Source organism: Pan troglodytes, chromosome 13 (assembly GCF_028858775.2).
Source record: "Pan troglodytes isolate AG18354 chromosome 13, NHGRI_mPanTro3-v2.0_pri, whole genome shotgun sequence".
Taxonomy (NCBI): domain Eukaryota; kingdom Metazoa; phylum Chordata; class Mammalia; order Primates; family Hominidae; genus Pan; species Pan troglodytes.
In genome coordinates this window covers 31200516-31224969 of record NC_072411.2, presented here as the reverse complement: position 1 = coordinate 31224969, position 24454 = coordinate 31200516, and the positions used below count along the sequence as shown (strand labels likewise).

General features: G+C 41.7%; 1 pseudogene; it reads right to left on the bottom strand.

Annotated features, from left to right (window-relative positions):
• Positions 1–12758: 12758 nt before the first annotated feature.
• Positions 12759–23864, bottom strand: LOC107973619 (serine/threonine-protein kinase Nek2-like; annotated as a pseudogene).
• Between the last annotated feature and the right edge of the window lie 590 nt (positions 23865–24454).

Here is a 24454-nt window from a genome sequence, read left to right as displayed (position 1 = left end):
CTTCCTTTTTAAAGGCTGAATAATACTCCATTGTATGGCTATACCACATTTCGTTTACCCATTCATCTGTTGATAGACATTTGGGTTGTTTCTATCTCTTAGCTATCGTGAATAATGCTGCTATGAACATTGGTGTACAAGTATCTTCTTCAGTTTTTTCTTTTTCTTTTTTTTTTTTTGAGACAGAGTTTCACTCTTGTTGCCCAGGCCGGAGTGCAATGGCACGATCTCTGCTCACTACAACCTCCACCTCCCAGGTTCAAGCGATTCTCCTGCCTCAGCCTCCCTAGTAGCTGGGATTACAGGCATGCACCACCACGCCCGTCTATTTTGTATTTTTAGTAGAGACAGGGTTTCTCCATGTTGGTCAGGCTGGTCTTGAACTCCCTACCTCAGGTGATCCGCCCACCTGGGCCTCCCAAAGTGCTGGGATTACAGGCCTGAGTCACCGCGCCTGGTCTCTTTTCTTTTTTTTCTTTTCTTTTTTTTTTTTTAGAGATAGGGTCTCATTATATTGCCCAGGCTGGTCTCAAACTCCTGGGCTCAAGCCATCCTCCTGTCTCAGCCTCCTGAGTAGCTGAGATTACAGATATGTGTCACCACATCCAACTTAGTTCTTTTGAGTACATACCTAGAGGTGAGATTTCCGGGTCACAGAGTAATTCTATGTTCAGCTTTTTAAGGAATGGCCAAACTATTTTCCACAGTGGCTGCACCATTTTAAACTTCTATCAACATTGCATGCAGGTTCCAATTTCTCCATGTCCTCGCCAACACTGTTATCTTGTTATTTTCCTTTTCCCATTATTTTAATTTTTGTAATAGCCATCCCAGTGAATATGAAGTGGTAACTCAGTGTGATTTAGGTTTGTATTTCCCTAGTGACTAATGATGTTGGGCATCTTTTCATGTGCTTGTTGTCTATTTGTGTATCTTCTTTGCAAATCCCTTGCCCAGTGTTAATTTGGTTGAATTTTTTTGTTCAGCTGTAGGAATTTTTGTATATTCCAGATATTAATCACTTATCAGATACATGATTTGAAACTTTCTGCCATTCTGTGAATTATCTTTTTACTCTGTTGATACTGTAGTTTCCTTTTATGCACTAATGTTTTAATTTTGATGGAATCTGATTTATCTATTTTTTCTTTTGCTGCCATGCTTTTGTGGTCATGTTTAAGCAATTATTGCCAAATTCAAGTCATGAGGATTCTTTCCTATTTTTTCCTAAGAATTTTGTAGTTTTAGCTTTTACGTTTAGGTCTTTGATACATTTTGAGTTGATATTTGTATGTGAGGTAAGGTAAGGGTCCAATTTCATTTTTTTGCATATGGATATCTAGTTTTCTCAGTACCATTTGTTAGTAAGACTGTTCCCATTGAATGGTCTTGACAGTATAGTAGAAAATCAATTGAAAATCAATGTGAGGGTTTATTGCTGGGCTTTGTATTCTATTTCATTGGTCTATATTTCTGTCCTTATGCCAGTACCACATTTTTGATTACTGTAGTTTTGTAGTAAGTTTTGAAATCAAGAAATGTGGATCCTCCAAGTTTTCCAAGATTGTTTTAGCTAATCAGGGTCCTTTGAAATTCCAAATGAATTTCAGAATGGATTTCTTTCTTTCTTTTTTTTTTTTTTTGAGACGGAGGAGTCTTGCTCTGTCACCCAGGCTGGAGTGCAGTGGCAGGATCTTGGCTCACTGCAAGTTCTGCCCCCTGGGTTCACGCCATTCTCCTCCCTCAGCCTCCTGAGTAGCTGGGACTACAGGCACCCGCCACCACGCCCGGCTAATTTTTTGTATTTTTAGTAGAGACAGGGTTTCACTGTATTAGCCAGGATGGTCTTGATCTCCTGACCTCATGATCCACACGCCTCAGCCTCCCAAATGCTGGGATTACAGGCATGAGCCACCACGCCCGGCCTAGAATGGATTTTTCTAAGCTGCAAAGAAATGCCATTAAGATTTAGATAGAGATTACACAGAATTTTTAGATCATGTTGGGTAGTATTGTCATCTTAACTATATCAAGTTTTCCCATCCGTGAACACAGAATATCTTTCCACTCATTCAAGGCTTCTCTCATTTCTTTCAGCACTCTTTTATACTTTTCAGAGTACCAGTCTTCTGCCTCCTTGGTTTAATTTATTCCTATTTTAACTTTTGTGGTGTTACTGTAAATGAAATTGTTTTTTAAATTTCCTTTTCAGATTGCTTATTGCTAGTGTGTAGAAATACAACTCATTTATGGGTGTTGGTTTTGCTGATTTAGTTTACTTAGCCCTGTGTGTGTGCGCGCTCATGTGAAAGTAATTCTAGGGTTTTCTACATATGTCATCTGTGAAGAGAGATACTTTTACTTCTTCCCTGACAAATTGGTTATCTTTTATTTCCCTTTTTCCCCTAATTGCTCTAGCCGTAACTTTCAGGACTATGTTGAATAGAAGTGGTGAAAGTGGGTTTCATTGTCCTCATCCTGATTGTACAGGGAAATTTTTTGGTCTTTCACCATTAAGTATGATGTTAACTGTTTTTTGTATGTGGACTTTACGTTGCGGACATTCCTTTCTGTTCCTAATTTAATGTTTTTTATCACGAAAGGGAGTTGGATTTTTTTCAAATGCTTTTTTTTCTGCATTCTGTTCATGGTCCCCTACTTTATCCTGTTAATATGGGAGTGATTGCTTGATTTTCACATACTGGGCCACCTTTTCATTCCAGGGATAAATTCCATTTTGTCATGGTGTTTAATCCTTTTATTATGCTGCTGAATTTGCTAGCATTTTGTTGAGGATTTTTGCATCAAAGTTCCTAAAAGACATTGGTCTGTAGTTTTCATTTCATTCATGTCTCCACAGTCAGACAGTATAGTGTCTCTGTCTGACTGTGGTATTAGGATAATGCTGGCTTCATAAGATGAGTTTGGAAATGTTCCCTCCTTTTCATTGTTTTGAAAGATTGTGAGAAGGACTGGTGTTGATTCTCACATAAATGTTTGGTATAATTTAAAAGTAAAGCCATTTCTCCTGGGCTTCTCTTTGTTGGGAGGTTTTTGACTTACTGATTCAACCTCCTTACTTGTTATAGGTCTATTCACATTTTCTAACTCTTTTCACATTGGTTTTGGTAGATTTGTACATTTCTAGGAATTTGCCTATTTCACTGGGTTATCCAGTGTGTAGGCATGCAGTTGTTCATTATATTCTCTTATAATCTATCAATTTCTGTATAATCAGTAACAACGTCTCTTCTTTCGTTTATGATTTCAGTAATTTATCCTATTTTTTTCTTAGTAAATATAGCTACAGATTTGCCAATTTTGTTGATCTTTTCAAATAACCAACTTTTGGCTTCATTGATTTTTTTCTATTGTTTTCCTATTCACTATTTCATTAATCTTCACTCTAATCTTTGTTTTTTTGAGACAGAGTCTCACTCTGTTGCCCAGGCTGGAATGCAGTGGCACCATCTCGGCTCACTGCAAGCTCCGCCTCCCGGGTTCATGCCATTCTCCTGCCTCTGCCTCCTGAGTAGCTGGGACTACAGGTGCCCGCCACCAAGCCTGGCTAATTTTTTGTATTTTTAGTGGAGACGGGGTTTCACCATGTTAGCCAGGATGGTCTCGATCTCCTGACCTTGTGATCCACCCGCCTCGGCCTCCCAAAGTGCTGGGATTACAGGCGTGAGCCACCGCGCCCGGCCCACTCTAATCTTCTTTATTTCCTTCCTTCTGCTTGGGTTTAGTTTGTTTTCTTTCTTTTTTTTAATTTCTTAAAGTATATAATTAGATTACCGATTTGTAATCTTTCTTCTTTCGTAATGTAGGCATTTACAGCTGTACATTTCCCTCTTAGCCCTGCTTTCATTACATCCCAGAAGTTTTGGTACTTTGTGTTTTCTTTTTCATTAGTATTGAGGGGTTTTCTAATTTCTGTAGTGACTTTTTCTTTGACCCACTGGTTGTTTAAGAATATGTTGTTTAATTTCCACATATTTGTGAGTTTTCCTTCTAAGAATGAGTTCTAGTTTCATTCCACTGTGATCAGAGTAAATACTTTATGATTTCAATGTTTTAAAATTTATTATCTTTTTGTGGCTTGTTCTGTAGAATTCACATGAGAAAAAATGTATATTCTGCTATTGTTGAGTGGAGTGTTCTGTCTAATCGATTAGAATGTTGTCAGGCCCCTGTTTCTGTATTGATCTTCTCTCTAGTTGTGCTATCCATTATTTTAAAAGAGGTATTGAAGTCTCCAACTATTATAGCATTGTCTGTTTTTTTCCTTCAATTCTGTTAATTTTTGGTTCATATATTTTGGGGCTCTGCTGCTAGGTGTTTATATTTTATAACTATATCTTTTTGGTGGGTTGAAACTGTTATCAAATGAGTCTTTGTGTCTTGTAACCTTTTTGATTTAAAATCTATTTTTTCTGATTACAGTATGGCCACGCAGCTTTTTCTTTCTTTTTTGAGACTGAGTCTCGCTCTGTCACCCAGGTTGGAGAGCAGTGGCATGATCTCAGCTCACTGCAACCTCCGCCTCCCGGATTCAAGCAATTCCCCTGCCTCAGCCTCCTGAGTAGCTGGGATTACAAGTGTGTGCCACCGTGCCCTGCTAAGTTTTGTATTTTTAGTAGAGATGGGGTTTCTTCATGTTGGCCAGGCTGGTCTTGAACTCCTGACCTCAGGTGATCCGGCCGCCTCAGCCTCCCAAAGTGCTGGGATTACAGGAATGAGCCACCGCGCCCGGCCTACTCAGCTTTTTCTATCAGCTCTCTTTTTCCATTGTTTACCTTTGTAATGTATTATCTTTTTCCATCATTTTACTTTGAATGTCTTTGTATCTAAATGTTTTATAGGCAGCATATAGATGGATCATGTTTTTATTTATTTATTTTGAGGTGGAGTCTTGCTCTGTTGCCCAGGCTGGAGTGCAGTGGCACAATCTTGGCTCAATGCAACTTCTGCCTTCTGGGTTCAAGCAATTCTCCTGCCTCAGCCTCCCGAGTAGCTGGGATTACAGGTGCCCACCACTATTCCTGGCTAATTTTTTCTATAGTTTTAGTAGAGGTGGGGTTTCACCATGTTGGCAAGGCCAGTCTTGAACTCATGACCTCAAGTGATCTGCCTGCAACGATTTCCCAAAGTGCTGGGATTACAGGCATGACCCACCGTCTGCCTCATGTTTTTTTAAAAAAATCGAATCTGGGCTGGGTGCAGTGGCTTACGTTTGTAATACCAGCACTTTGGGAGGCTGGGGCGGGCCGATCATGAGGTCAGGAGTTCAAGAGCAGCCTGGCCAACACAGTGAAACCCCATCTCTACTAAAAAAACAAAAATTAGCTGGGCGCAGTGGCGGGCGCCTGTAATCCCAGCTACTAAGGAGGCTGAAGCAGAAGAATCGCTTGAACCAGGGAGGTGGAGGTTGCAGTGAGCTACGATTGCACCACTGCACTCCAGCCTGGGTGACAGAACTAGAGTCTGTCCAAAAAAAATAAAAAATCGAATCTGTCAATTTTTGTCTTCTAATAGGAGAGTTTAATCTACCTACACTTAATTATTTAATCTTCTTTCATTTAGCTATGTGTTTTCAGTATGTCTTATATATTTTTTGTTTCTCAGTTCTTCCATTACTGCTTTTTTTGTTATTTATTTATTTATTTATTTATTTTGAGACAGAGTCTCACTCTGTCACCCAGACTGGAGTGCAATGGCACCATCTCGGCTCACTGCAACCTCCACCTCCCGGGCTCAAGCGATTCTCCTGCCTCAGCCTCCCGAGTAGCTGGGATTACAGGCATCTGCCACCACACCTGGCTAATGTTTCGTGGTTTTAGTAGAGACGGGGTTTCACCATGTTGGCCAGGCTGGTCTTGAACTCCTGACTTTGGGATCTGCCTGCCTCAGCCTCCCAAAGTGCTGGGACTACAGGCGCCTGCCACCACGCCCAGCTAATTTTTTTTTTTTTTTTGTATTTTTAGTAGAGACGAGATTTCACCGCGTTAGCCAGGATGGTCTCAATATCCTGACCTTGTGATCTGCCCGCCTCAGACTCCCAAAGTGCTGGGATTACAGGCGTGAGCCACCGTGCCCGGCCGAGTTTAGTTTCATAATATTTTTTTTCAGTTATTTTTTCCAGTGGTTACTTTGGAAATTGCAATTAGCATCTTACACTTACACCTTGTATGTGAATAATACCAACGTAGTGTTGATCATACAAACACTGCTGTGTAGTTTCCATCCCTCACCCTTTGTGTTGTTATTGTCACGGATGCATCCTTATACCTTGTTTCCCCACAGATACACATTTAGAATTATTGCTTTACGCAATTTCCTTTTAAATCATAGGAAAGAAAGCAAAGTTACAAACCTGAAGTACAATAATACTGACTTTTATATTCACCAGCATGCTTACCTTTGCCAGAGTTGTGTATTTCTTCCCATGCCTTGGAGTTGCTACCCAGTGGCTTTTCACTTCAGCCTGAAAGCCTGCCTTAGCAATTTTTGTGGGCAGGTCTGCTGGTAATCAACTCCTTCAGCTTTTGCTTACCTGGAAATATTGTAATTTCTCTTTCATCCCCCACTCCAGCTTTATTGAGGTATCACTGACAGATAAACATTTTCCATACAAACACACTTCATTTTATTCTACTTCACATTACTGCACTTTACAGCTTTTTTTTTTTTTTTTTTTTTTAACAAATCGAAGGTTTATGGGAATCCTACATCCAACAAGTCTCTTGGTGCCATTTTCTTTTTAAAAAATTTTTGGCAGCCATATTTATTAGATAAAATTATCTGAACATATTTTGACATAGAATATCTAAAATATTATCATTTCAACATGTAGTCAACATAAGAAATTATTAAGGAGCTTCTTTTTAAACATTTTTATAGTGTCTTTGGAATTCAGTATGCATTTTACTTTTTTTGGTCTCACTGCAATTTAATTATTTATTTTTATTTATGTATTTTTTATTTTACCTTAAGTTCTGGGATACATGTGCAGAATGTGCAGGTTTGTTACATAGGTATACATGTGCCATGGTGGTTTGCTGCACCCATCAACCTGTCATCTAGGTTTTAAGCCCCGCGTGCATTAGATATTTGTCCTAATGCTCTCCCTCCACTTGCCCCCCACCCCGACAGGCCCCGGTATGGGATGTTCCCTCCGTGTCCATGTGTTCTCACTGTTCAACTCCCACTTATGAGTGAGAGCATGCGGTGTTTGGTTTTCTGCTTTTGTGTTAGTCTGCTGAGAATGACGGCTTCCAGCTTCATCCATGTCCCTGCAAAGGACATAAAATCATTCTTTTTTATGGCAGCATAGTATTCCATGGTGTATATGTGCCCAAATTTTTTTTTTGAGACGGAGTCTCGCTCTGTTGCCCAGGCTGGAGTGCAGTGATGCGATCTGGGCTCACTGCAACCTCCACCTCCTGGGTTCAAGTGATTCTCCTGCCTTAGCCTCCTGAGTAGCTGGGATTACAGGCGCCTGCCACCATTGCTGGCTAATTTTTGTATTTTTAGTAGAGATGGGGTTTCACCATGTTGGCCAGGCTGGTCTTGAACTCCTGACCTCGAGTGATCTGGTCTCCCAAAGTGTTGGGATTACAGTCGTGAGCCACTGCGCCCAGCCAGTGCCACATTTTCTTTATCCAGTCTATCACTGATGGGCATTTGGGTTGGTTCCAAGTCTTTGCTATTGTAAACAGTGCTTCTTGGTGCCATATTTTTAACAGCACATACTCACTTTGTGTCACATTTTGGTAATTCTCACGATATTTCAAACTTTTTCAGTATCATCATGTCTGTTGTGGTATCTGTGATCAGTGATGTTACTACTGGAATTGCTTTGGGGTGCCACAAACCACACCCATATAAGACAGTGAACACAGTAAGTGTGTCTGTTCTGACTGCTCTACCCACCAGCTATTTCCCCATCTCTCTTTCCCTGAGACACAGCGATGTGGAAAGTAAGTCAGTTAGTAACCCTACAGTGGCTCTCAGTGTTCAAGTGAAAGGAAGAGTTTCACCTCTCTCACTTTAAATAAAAAGGTAGAAATAATTAAGCTTAGTGAGCAAAGCATTTCAAAAGCCAAGCTTGGCCGAAAACTAGACATTTTATTCCAAATGGCCAAGTTGTGAATGCAAAGGAAAAGTTCTTTTCTTTTCTTTCTTTCCCTCCCTCCTTCCCTCCCCCTGCCCTTCCCTCTTTTTTGTTTTTTGACAGGGTCTTAGTCTGTCACCCAGGCTGGATTGCAGTGGCGTGGTCATGACTTACTGTAGCCTCAACCTCTCAGACTCAAGTGATCCTCCCACCTCAGCCTTCCAAGTAGCTGGGACTACAGGCACACACCACCATGCCCAGTTAACTTTTTATTTTTTGTAGAGACAGAATCTTGCTATGTTGCCCATGCTGGTTTCAAACTCCTGGACACAAGCGATCCTTCTGCCTCAGCCTCCTAAAGTGCTAGGATTACAGGCGCGTGCCATCTCATCTGGCCCAAAGGAAAACTTCTTGAAGGAAACTAAGGTGCTACTCCAGTAAACACACAAACGATAAGAAAGTGAAACAGCCTTATTGCTGATATGGAGTAAGTTTTAGTGGCCTGGATAAAAGATCAAACCAGCTATAGCATTCCCTTAAGTCAAAGATTAATCCAGTGTGAGGTCCTACGTAACTCTTTAATTCTATGAAGGCTGAGCGAGGTGAGGAAGCTGCAGAAGAAAAGTCTGAAGCCAGCAGAGGTTAGTCAGCGGAGGTTAGTTCATGAAGTTTAATGAAAGAAGTCATCTCTATAACATAAGAGGGCAAGGAGAAGCTGCAGTAATTTGTTTAGAAGATCTAGCTAAGATAATTGATGCAGGAGGCTACACTGAACAACATTTTTTTTTTTTTTTGGGACAGAGTCTGGCTGTTACCAGGCTGTAGTACAGTGACGCGATCTCAGCTCACTGCAACCTCTGACTCCTGGGTTCAAGCGATTCTCATACCTCAGCCTCCCAGGTAGCTGGGATTACAGGCATGCACCACCACATGCAGCTAGTTTTTGTATTTTTAGTAGAGACGGGGTTTCACCATGTTGTCCAGGAAGGTCTCGATCTCCTGACCTCATGATCCGCCTGCCTTGGCATTCCAAAGTGCCGGGATTACAGGCATGAGCCACTGTGCCCGGCCTGAACAACAGATTTGTAATGTAGATAAAATAGTTTTATATTGGAAGAAAATGCCATCTAGGACTTATGGAGAGAAGTCAATCCCTGGCTCCAAAGCTTCAAAGGACAGGCTGACTCTTATTAGGGGTTAAAGCAACTGGTAACTTTAAGTTGAAGCCAATGTTCATTTGCCATTCCAAAAATCCTAGGGCCCTTAGGAATTACGCGAAATGTACTCTGCCTGTGCTGTATAAATGGAACAACAAAGCCTGGATGACAGCACATGTGTTTATAGCATGGATTATGGAATATCTAAAACCCACTGTTAAGACCTACTGCACAGATAAGATTTCTTTCAAAATATTGCTGCTTATTGACAATGCACCTGCTCACCCAAGTGCTCTGGTGGAGATGTACGAGGAAGTTACTGTTGTTTTTGTGCTTACTAACACAACTTCCATTCTGCAGCCCATGGATCAAAGAGTAATTTTGAATTTCAAGTCTTATTATTTAAGAAATACATTTCATGAGACTATAGCTTCCATAGATAGTGATTCTTTTGATGGATCTGGGCAAAGTAAGTTGAAAACCTTCTGGAAAGCATTCGCCATTCTAGATGTCATTAAGAACATCTGTGATTCATGGGAGGTGGTAAAAATATCAACAGTAACTGGAGGTTGGAGGAAGTTGATTCCAACGCTCACAGAAGACTTTGAGGGATTAAAGACTTCAGTAAAGGAAGTACCTGCAAGTGTGGTGGAAACAGCAAGAGGACTAGAATTAGAAGTGGAGCCTGAAGATGAGACTGAATTGCTGTAATTTCATGATGAACCTGAACGGATGAGATGTTGCTTCTCATGGATGAGCAAATAAAGTGGTTTTTTGAGATGGACCCTACTCCTGGTGAAGATGCTATGAACGCTGTTGAGATGATAACAAAGTATTTAGACTATTTCATAAACTTAGTTGATAAATCATGGCAGGGTTTGACAAGATTGAGTCCAATTTTACAAGTTCTACTGTGGGCAAAATGCTATTAAACAACATTGTATTGCCATGGAGAAATCTTTCAAGAAAGGCAGAGTCACTCGATGGGGCAAACTTCATTGTTGTCTCATTTTAAGAAATTACCATAGCCACCCCAACCTTCAGCACCACCACCCTGATCAGCCAGCAGCCATCAACATCCAGGCAAGATCCTTTACCAGCAGAAAGATTACAACTCTCTGAGGGCTCAGATACTCCATCCTGTTTTCCAGAATGGAAACTTACATTCCTACCAGCAGTGTGTAAGGGTTTCCTTTTCTCCACATTCTCCCCAACACTTACCTTTCATCTTTTTGACAACTGCCATTCCAACAGGTGTGAGGTGATATCTCATTGTGGTTTTGATTTGCATTTCCCTGATGATTATAATGTTGATCACCTTTTCTTTTCTTTCCTTCCTTTTCCTTCCTTCCTTCCCTCCCTCTCTCCCTCCTTCCTTTCTTCCTTTCTTTCTTTTTTGAGACAGAGTCTTGCTCAGCTGCTCAGAATGGAGTGCAGTGGTGTGATCTCAGCTCACTGCGACCAGTGTCTCCTGGGTTCAAGTGATTCTCCTGTCTCAGCCTCCTGAATAGCTGGGATTACAGGCACCCACTATCATGCCCAGCTAATTTTTGTATTTTAGTAGAGACGAGGTTTCACCATGTTGGCCAGTGGCTGGCCAGCCTCAGGTGATCTGCCTGACTTGACTTCCCAAAGTGCTAGGATTACAGGTGTGAGCCACTGTGCCCAGCCTGAGCATCTTTTCATACACCTGTTGGCCATTTATATGTTAGCATTTTTTATTTTTATTTATTTATTTATTTATTTTTTTGAGACGGAGTCTCACTCTGTCGCCCAGGCTGGAGTGCAGTGGCGCAATCTCAGCTCACTGCAAGCTCCACCTCCCGGGTTCATGCCATTCTCCTGCCTCAGCCTCCTGAGTAGCTGGGACTACAGGCACCCGCCACCACGCCCAGCGAATTTTTTTTGTATTTTTAGTGGAGTTGGGGTTTCACCGTGTAAGCCAGGATGGTCTTGATCTCCTGACCTCGTGATCTGCCCGCCTCGGCCTCTGAAAGTGCTGGGATTACAGGCGTGAGCCAACGCGCCTGGCCCAGTATTTTTAGAAATAAAGTATTTTTTAAAAATTAAGCTATATACATTGTGCTTTTAGATAACATGCTCTTTCATACTTATAGTCTATAGTATAGTGTATACATACACTTTCTTTTTAAAATTTTTTTAGGGACATCATCTCACTCTGTTGCCCAGGCTGGAGTACAATAGAACAATTATAGTTCTCTTTAGCCTCAAATTCTTGGCCTCAAGTGGTCCCTCCACCTTGGCCTCCCTAAATGCTGGGATTATAGGTACATGCCACCATGTCCCACCATGTATACATAACTTTTATATGCATTAGGAAACCAAACAATTTTTGTGACTCTCTTTATTGCAATTCTAGCTTGATTGTAGTGGTAGAATAGAACCTGCAATATCTGCAAGGTATGCCTGTATTTAAGGCACCATTGATTACCACAATCAAGCTAATTATCATATCCATCACCTCACACACTTACCTTTATTTTTGGTGTGTGTGTGTGTGTGGTGAGAATACTTAAGATGTACTCTCTTAACAAATCTCAAGTATACGATATATATAGTATGTATATACTATATATACACACATATATATAGTATGTATATACTATATATACACACATATATATAGTATGTATATACTATATATACACACATATATATAGTATGTATATACTATATATACACACATATATATATAGTATGTATATACTATATATACACACATATATATAGTATGTATATACTATATATACACACATATATATAGTATGTATATACTATATATACACACATATATATAGTATGTATATACTATATATACACACATATATAGTATGTATATACTATATATACACACATATATAGTATGTATATACTATATATACACACATATATATAGTATGTATATACTATATATACACACATATATATAGTATGTATATACTATATATACACACATATATATAGTATGTATATACTATATATACACACATATATATAGTATGTATATACTATATATACACACATATATATAGTATGTATATACTATATATACACACATATATATAGTATGTATATACTATATATACATACAGGCACCCGCCACCACGCCGGGTTAATTTTTTGTATTTTTTCTAGTAGAGATGGGGTTTCACCGCATTAGCCAGGATGGTCTCGATCTCCTGACCTCATGATCCGCCCCGCCTCGGCCTCCCAAAGTGCTGGGATTACAGGCGTGAGCCACCGCACCCGGCCCCCCCTTTTTTTTTTTTGAGAGGATGTCTGGCTGTGTTGCCCAGGCTGGAGTGCAGCAGTGCAATCTTGGCTCACTGCAAGCTCTGCCCCCAGGTTCACGCCATTCTCCTGCCTCAGCCTCCCGAGTAGCTGGGATTACAGACACCTGCCACCACGCCCAGCTATTTTTTTTTTTGTATTTTTAGTAGAGACGGGATTTTACTGTGTTAGCCAGCATGGTCTCGATCTCCTGACCTCGTGATCCGCCCACCTCAGCCTCCCAAAGTGGTGGGATGTATACGATATATTTTTATTAACTATAGTCATTTGCTCTACCTTAGATCTCTAGAACTTATAGCTGAAAGTTTCTACCCTTAGACTAACAACTTCCCACTTCCCCCACTCCCTGCCCTCTGGTAACCACCCTTCCACTCTGTTTCTATGAATTCTACTTTTTCAGATTTCACAGAGAAGTGAGATCACATGATATTTGTCTTTCTGTGTCTGATTTATTTCACTTAGCAAATGTCCTCCAGGTTCATCCACATTGTCATAAATGGCAGGATTTCCTTCTTTTGAAAGTTGAATAGTATTCCATTGCATATATATACCACATTTTATTCATCCATCTGTAGACAGTTTGCTTCCATATATGTATTTTTTTTTTTTTTGAGACAGAGTTTCGCTTTTGTTGCCTAGGCTGGAGTGCAATGACGCCATCTCGGCTCACTGCAACCTCCGCCTCCCAGGTTCAAGCTATTCTCCTGCCTCAGCCTCCCAAGTAGCTGGGATTACAGGCATGCGCCACCACACCAGGCTAACTTTGTATTTTTAGTAGAGATGGCATTTTCTCCATGTTGGTCAGGCTGGTCTCGAACTCCCGACCTCAGGTGATCTGCCCGCCTCGGCCTCCCAAAGTGCTGGGATTACAGGCGTGAGCCACCGCGCCTGGCACTCATGAATATTCTTAATGGAATCTAGAATGGTGACTCCTTTCCACAAGGCTTTCTTTCCATTTACTTTGCACAGGTCCATCAGAAGAATCACTATCTATGGCAACTTTAGCCTTATAAAATGTATTTCTTAACTAATAAGACTTGAAAGTCAAAATCACTCCTTGAACCGCGGGCTTCAGAACGGATATTGTATTGGCAGGCATGAAAACAATATTCCTCTGCTTGTACACCTCCATTAGAGCTCTTGAGGAACCAGGTGCGTTGTCAAAAATAAATAATAATTTTGAAAGAATTCTTTTTTTTTCTGAGCAGTGTGTCTCCACAGTGGGCTTAAAATATTCAGCAAAACACACTGTAAACAGATGTCTTCCAGGCTTTGTTGTTAAATTGACAGAGCACAGGCAGAGTAGACTGAACGTAATTCTTAAGGGCTCTAGCATTTCTGGGATGATAAACAAACAACAGCTTCAATTTAAAGTCACTAGCTGTGTTAGCCCCTAAGAAGGGAGTCAGTTGTCCTTTGAAGCTTTGAAGCCAGGCAGTGACTTCTCTCTAGGAGGAACGTCCTAAATGGCATCTTCTTCCACCAAAAAGCTGTTTCTTCTACATTGAACGTCTGTTGCTTAGTGGAGCCATCTTTATCAATGATCTTAGCTAGATCTTCTGGATAACTTGTTGCAACTTCTACATCAGCACTTGCTGCTTCACCTTGCACTTTTTTGTTTGTTTGTTTGTTTGTTTTGAGACGAAGTCTCACTCTGTCGCCCAAGCTGGAGTGCAGTGGTGTGATCTCAAATCACTGCACCTCCGCCTCCTAGATTCCGGTGATTCTCCTGCCTCAGCCTCCCGAGTAGCTAGGATTACAGGCATGCCACTACGCCCGGTTTAATTAATTAATTTATTATTATTATTTTTTGAGACAGAGTCTTGCTCTGTTGCCCAGGCTGGAGTGCAATGGTACAATCTCAGCTCACTGCAACCTCTGCTTCCCAAGTTCAAGCGATTCAACTGTCTTGGCCTCCTGAGTAGCTGGGATTATATGCACGTGCCACTGTGCCCAGCTAATTTTTGTATTTTTAGTAGAGACAGGGTTTCACCATGTTGGCCAGGCTGGTCTTGAGCTCTCAACTTTGTGATCCACCCGCCTCGGCCTCCTAAAGTGCTGGGATTACAGGCGTGAGCCACTGCGCCCGGCCAACCTTGCATTTTCATATTATAGAGATGATTTCTTTCCTTAAACCCCATGAACTAACCTCTGTTAGCTTCAAACTTTTCTTCAGCAGCTTCCTCACTTCCCTCAGCTTTCACAGAACTGAAGCAAGCTAGGGGCTTGCCCTGGATTAGGCTTTGCCTTAAGGGGATGTTGTGGGTGATTTGATGTTCTAACCAGCACTAAAACTTTTTCCATATCAGCAACAAGGCTGTTTTGCATTCTTATCATTTGTGTATTCACTGGAGAAGCACTTTTAATTTCCTTCAAGAACTTTTCCTTTGCTTTCACAACTTGGCTAATGGGCACAAGAGGCCTAGCTTTCAGCTTAGGTCGGCTTTCGGTATGCTTTCTGCACTAAAGGTAGTCGCTTCTGCCTTTTGATTGAAAGTGAGATTCATGCAGTTCTTCTTTCCACTTGAACATGTACAGGGCACTGCACGGTTATTAATTAGCCTAATTTCAATACTGTTGTGTATCAGGTAATAGAGAGGCCTGAGAAGAAGGAGCGAGCTGGGAATGGATGGTGGACAGAGCAGTCAGAACACATGTAACTGGCAGGGTGCGGTGGCTCATGCCTATAATCCAGCACTTTGGGAGGCCGAGGTGGGAGGATTGCTTGAGTCCAGGAGTTGGAGACTAGCTTGGACAATATAATGAGACCTCATCTCTACAAAAAATTTACAAATTAGCTGAGTGTGGTGGCACATGCCTGCTGTAGTTATTTGGGAGGCTGAGGTGGGAGGATCGCTTGAGCCCAGAAGGTGAAGTTTGCAGTGAGCTGAGATCATGCCACCGCACTCCAGCCTGGGTGACAGAGAAAGACTCTGTCTCAAAACAAAACAAAACGACACATACACAACATTGATTAAGTTCACCCTCTCATATCAATGAGTTTGTAAACAATTACAATAGCAACATTAAAGATCACCGATCACCATAACAAACATGATAATGAAACATCTGAAATATTGTGAGAATCAGCGAAACGTAACACAGATACAGAAAGTGAGCATATGCTGTTAGAAACACGGCACCGCAAGACTTGCTTGACACAGGGTTGCCGCAAACATTCAATAGGTAAAAAACAATATCTGCAAAGTGCAATAAAGCAAAAACACTATAAAACTTAGTGGGCCCGTACATGAGACTTCTCTGCATTATTTCTTTTTTTTCTTTGTAGAGATGGGGTCTCTCTGTCATCCAGGCTGGAATGCAGTGGCACCATCACAGCTCACTGCATCTTTCAACTCCTGGTCTTCAAGGGATCCTCCTGCCTCAGCCTCCCAAGTAACTGGAATCACAGCATGGGCCACCACACTGCGCCCAGCCTGTCTTTTCATTCTTAACAGTGTCTCTGGCACAGCAGACATGTTTCACTTTAATGAAGTCCATCTTGTCCATTTTTTCTTTTGTAGATGGTGTTTTTGTGTTGCATCTAGAAACTCATTGCCAAACCCAAGGTCACCTAGATTTTCTCCTATGTTATTAAACTTACAGAAGTTTGCTAGTTTTGTGTTACATTTAGGTCTATGATCTGTATTGTGTTAATTGTTGGGAAAGGTGTAAGGTCAGTGTCTATATTCATTATTCCACATGTGGATGTCTAGTTGTTTCCAGCACCATTTGTTGTAAAGACAATTTTTTCTCCATTAAATTGCGTTTGCTCCTCTGTCAAAGATGAGCGGACTCTATTTGTATGGGTCTATTTCTGGGGGCTTATTCTGTTCCATTGATCTATTTACCTATTCTTTTGCCAATACTTCACTGTCTTAATACATACAGAAGACAACATATACAAAGTAGGAAGTCAACTACAAATGAGACAAAGTTCTTGTATTTTTCCCCCAAAGTATTTTAACCAAACATCTTGCAAAAAATCAAAATGCAGAAATATAAGAATGTCAACAAATTTGCTCAACTATAACAGAAAAAGAAAGCTTACAAGAGAATGTAGAGCTCAGAGTTTCTATTTACTGTTCGTTAGATAAATGGTTTAAATGAACTGAAAATCCTGAAAAACTGCTCAAATTATAAAGAATCTATGAAATACTATGGAAGCATTTTCTAACCTGTTTCTGAAACCTCTGAAAAAAACTCATCATGTATCAATACAAGCTAACTTGCTTTACAGAAATAAAAGGAAAACTATACATTTCATTACATGTGTACATGTGTCTTTCACATACTTGTAACTCAGAAAACCATGCTTTCACAAATATAATAATAGAAATACGATAATATTAGCAATCATAACATTCGTGAAACTATAAAGAACAAACTGGCCAGATGCTCTCTCTTACACCCTAGAACCCAGGTTCTGGTCAGGGCTTCTCTTGGTTGTATGACCTCACCTCATGGAACTGTCGTAAGACTCAAAAGAGATAGCGTAAACAAAAGCATCTTGAAAACTGTATTAGCCTGTAGATATGTGGTTCATGTAAATCCAGGCACTTTAACGACTGACAGCTGCCCCGGCAGAACCGCTTCTCTCGATTTTTTTTTTTTTTTACAGGGAAACTAAAGAATTCTTTTATTCTGTTAAACAGAATAAAAAGGAAAAAAGAATACAGACATCACAGTGATGAACTTTCACAAAGCTAATAGATTTGAACTACAGAGCAATGGAATATTTATAAGCAAGATGTCATGGTATTAATGACCAAATGGCATCCAACTAGGTTTTCTAAGCTCAAAAACATTTAAAATCTCAGACTTAAAATTTAAATCTAGACACGACAATTGTAAGCACACCACTCAGTCATTTAAAACTATTCAGTGAGTGCTACTCTTGCGTAAATATCTTTTTCTTCTCATTTTTTTCTCCCAAGATTTAGAATGTCACATCTCATGTTCCTACTAGTAATCGCACACAAGATTAAAAGCCCAACCAACCAAGAAAGTATTCTTTTTATAATGTGTTCTTAAAAGAAGAAAGAAAAATTAAATGTGAACATTTTGTACAACAGTTGCTGAAGAAGAGCAACACCAATTCTGAAATATCATGTGGACTATACAAAAAGGCATGGCTCACGGAACCAAGTATATAACGCTACAGCATTTGAACATGAGTCACTAAAAGTTGGTGATATTACATCCTGTACACAGCTCTGTGTCTCTCTACCCGGCTAGCGCATGCCCAGGATCTGGCTGCTTTTTAGTTGATAATTTTTCTCAATATCTGACAGGGCTTGAGCCCGCAGCTGGGCAGCATGAAGCATGAAGCAAGGACCTGAAGGTCCTTGCACTTGGACTTAGATGTGAGCTGACTCTTAGAATTCTCACTCCTCATGACATTCTCTTTACTTTCCCCACTGAAATGACCTTTCTTCTTAATTACTGAGGATGGAAGATTAAGAAGTTCTGGACTACTTGCCAGAGACAGGAACTTCTTTAGCAAGCTGTAATTCTTCAACACATTTTCTGCTCTAGCCAGTCTGTCCTCTGCTAGTCTCTCACGGACACAAAACTCTTGTTCTTTCTGCTCCAATCTTTCTTCTCTTGCTTTGAGAGCTCGCTCTCGCTCCTCTAACTGAATTTCCTTTAGTTTCAGCTCACTCAATACAGGGCTGGAATCCTGCAATTTTTCTGGCTCTCCTAATTGTCGCCCTCTTCTCTCAAGATTTCTTCTTTGTTCTTCTGCAACCAAATCTGCTATTAAAGGGTTCTCGAGAATTTCTTCAACAGAAGGTCGATGGTAATCCTTTAACATCCTCATAATAATTTCATTCAATTCGTCAGAGTCACGGTATAGAATTTGCCTGAATTTGCCTTCTCTGATTTTCCCAGCGAGTTCTTTCTGGCTAAAAGCTGTAAATGGAGGCATTAATGCACCTAACTCATACAGCAAACAGCCCAATGACCAGATATCTGGTTTCTCATTGTAGGACATGTGATTCGTTTGTTCAGGAGACATGTAATAAGGTGTGCCAACAAATGTTTTTACAAAACTCGTGTCGTGGTTTAATATTCTGGCTAGCCCCAAATCTCCAAGCTTGACGTTTTGCTTGCCATCCAGGAAAACACTGGCTGGTTTCAGATCCCGACGCACTACAGTATGATCACCATCACTTCGTCTGTGGCATTACTTCAGGGCCAGAGTCAACTGAGTCGTCACTCGAAGAACAAACTCTTCATCTAAGTATTGCCTTTCCTTGGTTCCCTTTGTAATTACACTAGCCAGGTCTCCTTCTTCACAATATTCCATTACAATATACAGTGTTGTGTTGGTCCGGTCAATAATAAGATCATAGTAATGAACGATGTTTGGATTTTTCAGTTCACAAAGCAAATTCACTTCAGAAACAAGCATCTGTTTCTCAGCTTCTGTCATGGAGCCATAATGAAGTTCTTTCCAAACTAGTATCTTGCTGTCACTCTTCCTCTGGATCTTCTGGCAGCGGCCATAGGAGCCTGTGCCAATGGCGTACAACACTTCATAGTTCTCAGCCTGGGACGGCATGGCCAGCCAGTCGCCAGAGTCGTGCTGCCTCACGCAAGTTGTGCCCCCAAGTGCAGAGCTCCAGGGACCGGGAGCTCCAGGGACCTGGACGGAGAAGCCCCCGAGCAGCACTGACCTGCCACCCCTGCCTTCGGCCCCATTTCTCTCTCGATTCTTAACTTATAATTCCAAGTCCAGTTCAAAAGTTGTATTCTTGGAAGCCTCCGCATCCCACCTGTCCATCCAGGCAGAACTAATCCATCTACACTCTAGCATTATGCTCTCATAACTCTTGGCTCTTCACCAATTCATTCAAGGGTGTAATGAGCATTTAAAATATGTCAGGCATCAGGCTATGCACTGGAGAAAAAAATCCTAAATGTGTAAAACTTCCAAAGTTTTCTCACACACATTATCTCATTTCATACTTTAAAAAAATATCCCATAGGATGATAATTTTTTGTTAACAATTTCTCCAACCAGAATGAATTCCCAGGGGGTAGAAACTAAGTGTGATTCATCCTTGACTCCCCAGAGTCTAGTGCAGTGCCTAGCACACCAAAGACACTCATTAAATGCCTGATAAAGGAGTAACAGACACTTGTTTAATTACTAAAATATCAATCAGGGTTAACACTGAAATAATCTTTCCACAAAGTTTCCATAGGGGAAAGGGGAAAATACATTATATGAACACATCTGTGGAGCGAAAATTCCTCCCTACGACAGAGCATCTCCAACTCAAGTTTAACTGTTTAACAAAGCCATGTAGCAACTGAAGATGGATTTGATTTCACTATTAAGAGTAATAAGCTCTAACTGAAGAACAGTGAGTTCTGCATAAAAGCTCCTATGCAGATCATTCTGCTTGGTAAAACTGGACGTTATTGCACAAACATTAAAATAAAAATTTAAACTTGGCCGGGTGTGGGTGGCTCACGCCTATAATCACAGCACTTTGGGAAGCTGAGGCGGGTGGATCATGAGGTCAGGAGATCGAGACCATCCTGGCTAACACGGTGAAACCCTGTCTCTACTAAAAATACAAAGAATTAGCTGGAAGTGGTGGTACGTGCCTGTAGTCCCAGCTACTTGGGAGGCTGAGGCAGGAGAATCGCTTTAACCCAGGAGGCAGAGGTTGCAGTGAGCCGAGATCGTGCCACTGCACTCCAGCCTGGTGACAGAACGAGACTCTGTCTCAAAAAAAAAAAAAAAATTAAAAAAAGTTAAATTGACAGACTATGTAAATGGGTTTATCATCCTTTTCTCCTTTAGTATTTACTTTTCTTAATCTCACATCATGTTCTGCTTTACATAAAAAAGCCTCACAGTTTACAAAGCTCTTTCCCATATATGGTCTTAGCAATCCTGTAGATACCATCAAAAGCATCTTGGGGAGGTAGTGCAATACTGGAGAAGCAACACAATGAGAAGACCTGGGCTTGAATCCTAGCTTTTACTAGCTGTATGACCTTAGGGATATGTAGCTAAAACTGCAGAAGAAATAAAAATGAATATGTGTCTAAAATTATAGAAGAAATAAAAAATGAAAACATTTTTAATGTTTTTAAAATGCCTACAACTTTGGATCACACAAATGACCAAGCTGATGAACCTTAAAAATTCAAAATATCGGCTGGGTGTGGTGGCTCTTGCCTGTAATCCCAGGACTTTGGGATTCACCTGGCTAACGTGGTGAAACCCCATTTCTACTAAAAATACAAAAAATTAGCCAGGCGTGGTGGCACATGCCTGTAATCTCAGTTACTTGGGAGGCTGAGACAGGAGAATCTATTGAACCTGGCAGGTGGAGGTTGCAGTGACCCAAGATTGCACCACTGCACTCTAGCTTGGGCAACATTTTTTCTGGCAGCCGTAATCCCATGCCTCAGCTTCTTTGAGTGGCTGAGATTATAGATGTGCGCCCCCACGCCCTACTATTTTGTATTTTTAGTAGAGATGGGGTTTTGCCATGTTCCAGGCTGGTCTCGAACTCCTGACCTCAAGTGATCCACCCGCTTTGGCCTCCCAAAGTGCTGGGAGCCACCATGCCTGGCTGATCCCACTTTCTGACTTTGGCCACTGCACTGAGGGGGATATTCTGGCAGTGTCGTTATCACTGGGGAAACGAAGGCCAGGGAGCATTGCCTTATGGGCTGTGACTGTTTCTTCAGCTGCTTTCACATAAGCTTTGACAGCCTGCCCCCTCAGCAGGAAGGACAGGGATGGCTGTCACCGGCAGGCCCAGGCCCAGCCCCTCAGGCAGGTAGGGTGGCCGGAGGATGCCAGGCAGCACTGGCTCCCCAGCCTGGGGCTCACCGCTCTCGTCCAGGTCCTCCAGGCGCACTGTCTGGTGGGGCACGGGGCCATCCACAACGCTCCAGAATGCCTTGGACCAGGGCTGGCTGGTTGCCTGGGCAAACCCTGAGGTGCTCCCCACCGCAGGTAGTTCAGGCCTTGGCTGTCCTCACAGGAGAGTTCCACCAGGATGGTGATGCGGCTTGGGAAGGAAAAAGAAGCCTCAGGTGGGCTGGGCACTGTGGCTCACACCTATAATCCGAGCACTTTGGTAGGCTGAGGTGAGCGGATCACCTGAGGTCAGGAGTTCAAGACCATTCTGGCCAACATGGTGAAACCCCGTCTCTGCTAAAAATTACAAAAAATTAGCTGGGTGTGGTGGTGGCTGTAATCCCAGCTACTTGGCAGGCTGAGGCACATACTGGACATAGGGACACCAGAAATCAACTGGCTGGCCAGCACCTAACATTAAAGGTCCTGCCAAGCAGAGATATTTTTTAGCTGAATCATATTTTCTTTCCGGAATTTTAGACATGCAAGTACTGAGATAATGAAGGGGTTACTATCTGGGGCAAAAGCTGAAAGGATACAGAAAGATGAAAATCATGAGGAAGAGCTGAACACAAAACCAAGAGACAGTCAAAGAGCGTAGCCAGTTCCAGAACCCACAGCCATCTAGTTCTCTCTATATCTGGGTAGGCTCTGCTCTAATTCATGCTTTTCCTAAGGTCCTTGAGAAAATACAAATGACTGCTTTGCAATAAAAGCCTAACTAAAACAACTTAAATTGATTGCCCAGGCTCTCACAGGTAAAACCAAGATTTGGTGACTAACAATGAGGAAGATAAAAGAAATAAGAGGAGGCGGGAGGAGGGAGGGATAGCATTAAGAGATATACCTAATGCTAAATGATGAGTTAATGGGTGCAGCACACCAACATGGCACATGTATACATATGTAACAAATCTGCACGTTGTGCACATGTACGCTAAAACTTAAAGTATAATAATAATAAAATTAAAAAAAAGAGACTCCCACACTACTTGTGCACCCCAATCAGAAGCCTGATACCCATCCCCACATAGACAGCTGCGCAGGCCCTTGGGCTCCACGTGCTTGTGAACACACATGTACTCTCAAGTAAGGACACGGGTTCTTGTGCATCAAGTGGTATGTGGACAGGCTCCTTTGCCCATGACTGGGTATTTCTGGCAGTTTCCTGTTGTTATTCTCTTTGATCTTGTAATGGCTTTTGGGACCCCCACTTCTCCAGTCCCAGGGCTCAGAAGCCCACCAGGCTTTCCGATGCTCTCACTAAGTGTTGGCTTCTTGAGCAAGAAGGGCTAGGTCAGGGGGTGGGGTCTGGTTTTACTCATCTCTGAGTCTAGCCTCTAACCCACTGCTTGACGCAGAAAAGGTACCTGGTGAAAATCTATTAAAATCAATGACTGATTTCGCCCAATTTGGAGTGAGACATGCCTGCACAGTCTCAATGTCTGGAGAGCTTTACAAACCCCAGGGGACACCAGGAAAAAAAAAAAAAAGAAATAAGAGGAAAGAATTTAAAATGATTAGGGTTTCTAGATGGGGAACTAGAAGAGATGATGATGCTACTGAGGAAGAGAAATATGGTGTGAAGAGGAGGTTGATTTGAAGAGATACTGAATTAAGTTTTGGACATTTCAAGTCTGAAACGTCTGCGTACTATCTATGAGGAGATTGGAAAATCCGCAATTCAAAAAGCATCACTTAATACATGGTAGTCTAAGCCGCAGAAACACAGGAGTATCAAAAGACAAGTCAAACCCAAGTGCTCTTTGACAAAGCTGATGGCATATAGACAGACAAGACCTTCATAATGGAGTAAATGGACGCTCTGCCCTGATGTACTGTGTACTCATCTGTCCTGGAGCTAGGCTTCCCACCAGGCGAAAATGAAGGCCACGAAGAACTCCAGTAGGTCTAAGTAAGAAACTAAAAGGATTGAAAATCTGAAACTGACAGTGCCATATCCCCCAGGAAGAGAACAAAAGAAAAAAAGAAAATCTCAGATTTACTCCTTACACAACTTTATAGGTCACAAAACATTTTATAGGAGAGGTAGACAGTTTTCATAAGCACACACCCCAGCTTTAACATATGAAGCAACAGATTTGGAAAAATAAACTTATCTAAGATTATGCAGCTAAAGCCAGGTGTCGTGGCTCACACCTGTAATCCCAGCACTTTGAGAAGCTGAGGCAGGCAGATCACCTGAGGTCAGGAGTTCGAGACCAGCCTGGCCAACATGGTGAAACCCTGTCTCTACTAATAATGTAAAATTAGCTGGATGTGGTGGTGCATGCCTGTAATCCCAGCTACTCAGGAGGCTGAGGCAGGAGAATCACTTGAACCCAGGAGGTGGAGGTTGCAGTGAGCCAAGATCATGCCACTGCACTCCAGCCTGGACGACAAGAGTGAAATTCCATCTCAAAAAAAAAAAAAAAAAGAATATGCAGCTAATAAGCAGCAGAGCTGAGAATCCTTAGCACTCTCAAGCCACAAGACTCAACAGGTTTCATGGAAACCAAACTGATTGAATCTCACTGAAGTATCTACAGCAGGTCCAATCCGCTTTCCTTTAGCTTTTTCTAGATCACCACAGAGAAGGAATACAAATATAACAGTTTCTGATCCTGAAAAAAAAAACCAACCCAACTTTGTTTTCCAGAAATCTTTGCTATTTGTAAACTAGTCAGATTTTAGACTGGGCATGGTGGCTCATGCCTGTAATCCCAGCACTTTGGGAGGCCGAGGCAGGTGGATCACGAGGTCAGGAGATGAGACCAACCTGGCAAACACAGTGAAACCCTGTCTCTATTAAAAATACAAAAAATTAGCTGGGTATGGTAGTGTGCACCTGTAGTCCCAGCTGCTAGGGAGGCTGAGGCAGGAGAATGGCATGAACCCGGGAGGCGGAGCTTGTAGTTAGCCAAGATTGAGCCACTGCACTCCAGCCTGGGCGATAGAGCGAGACTGTCTCAAAAA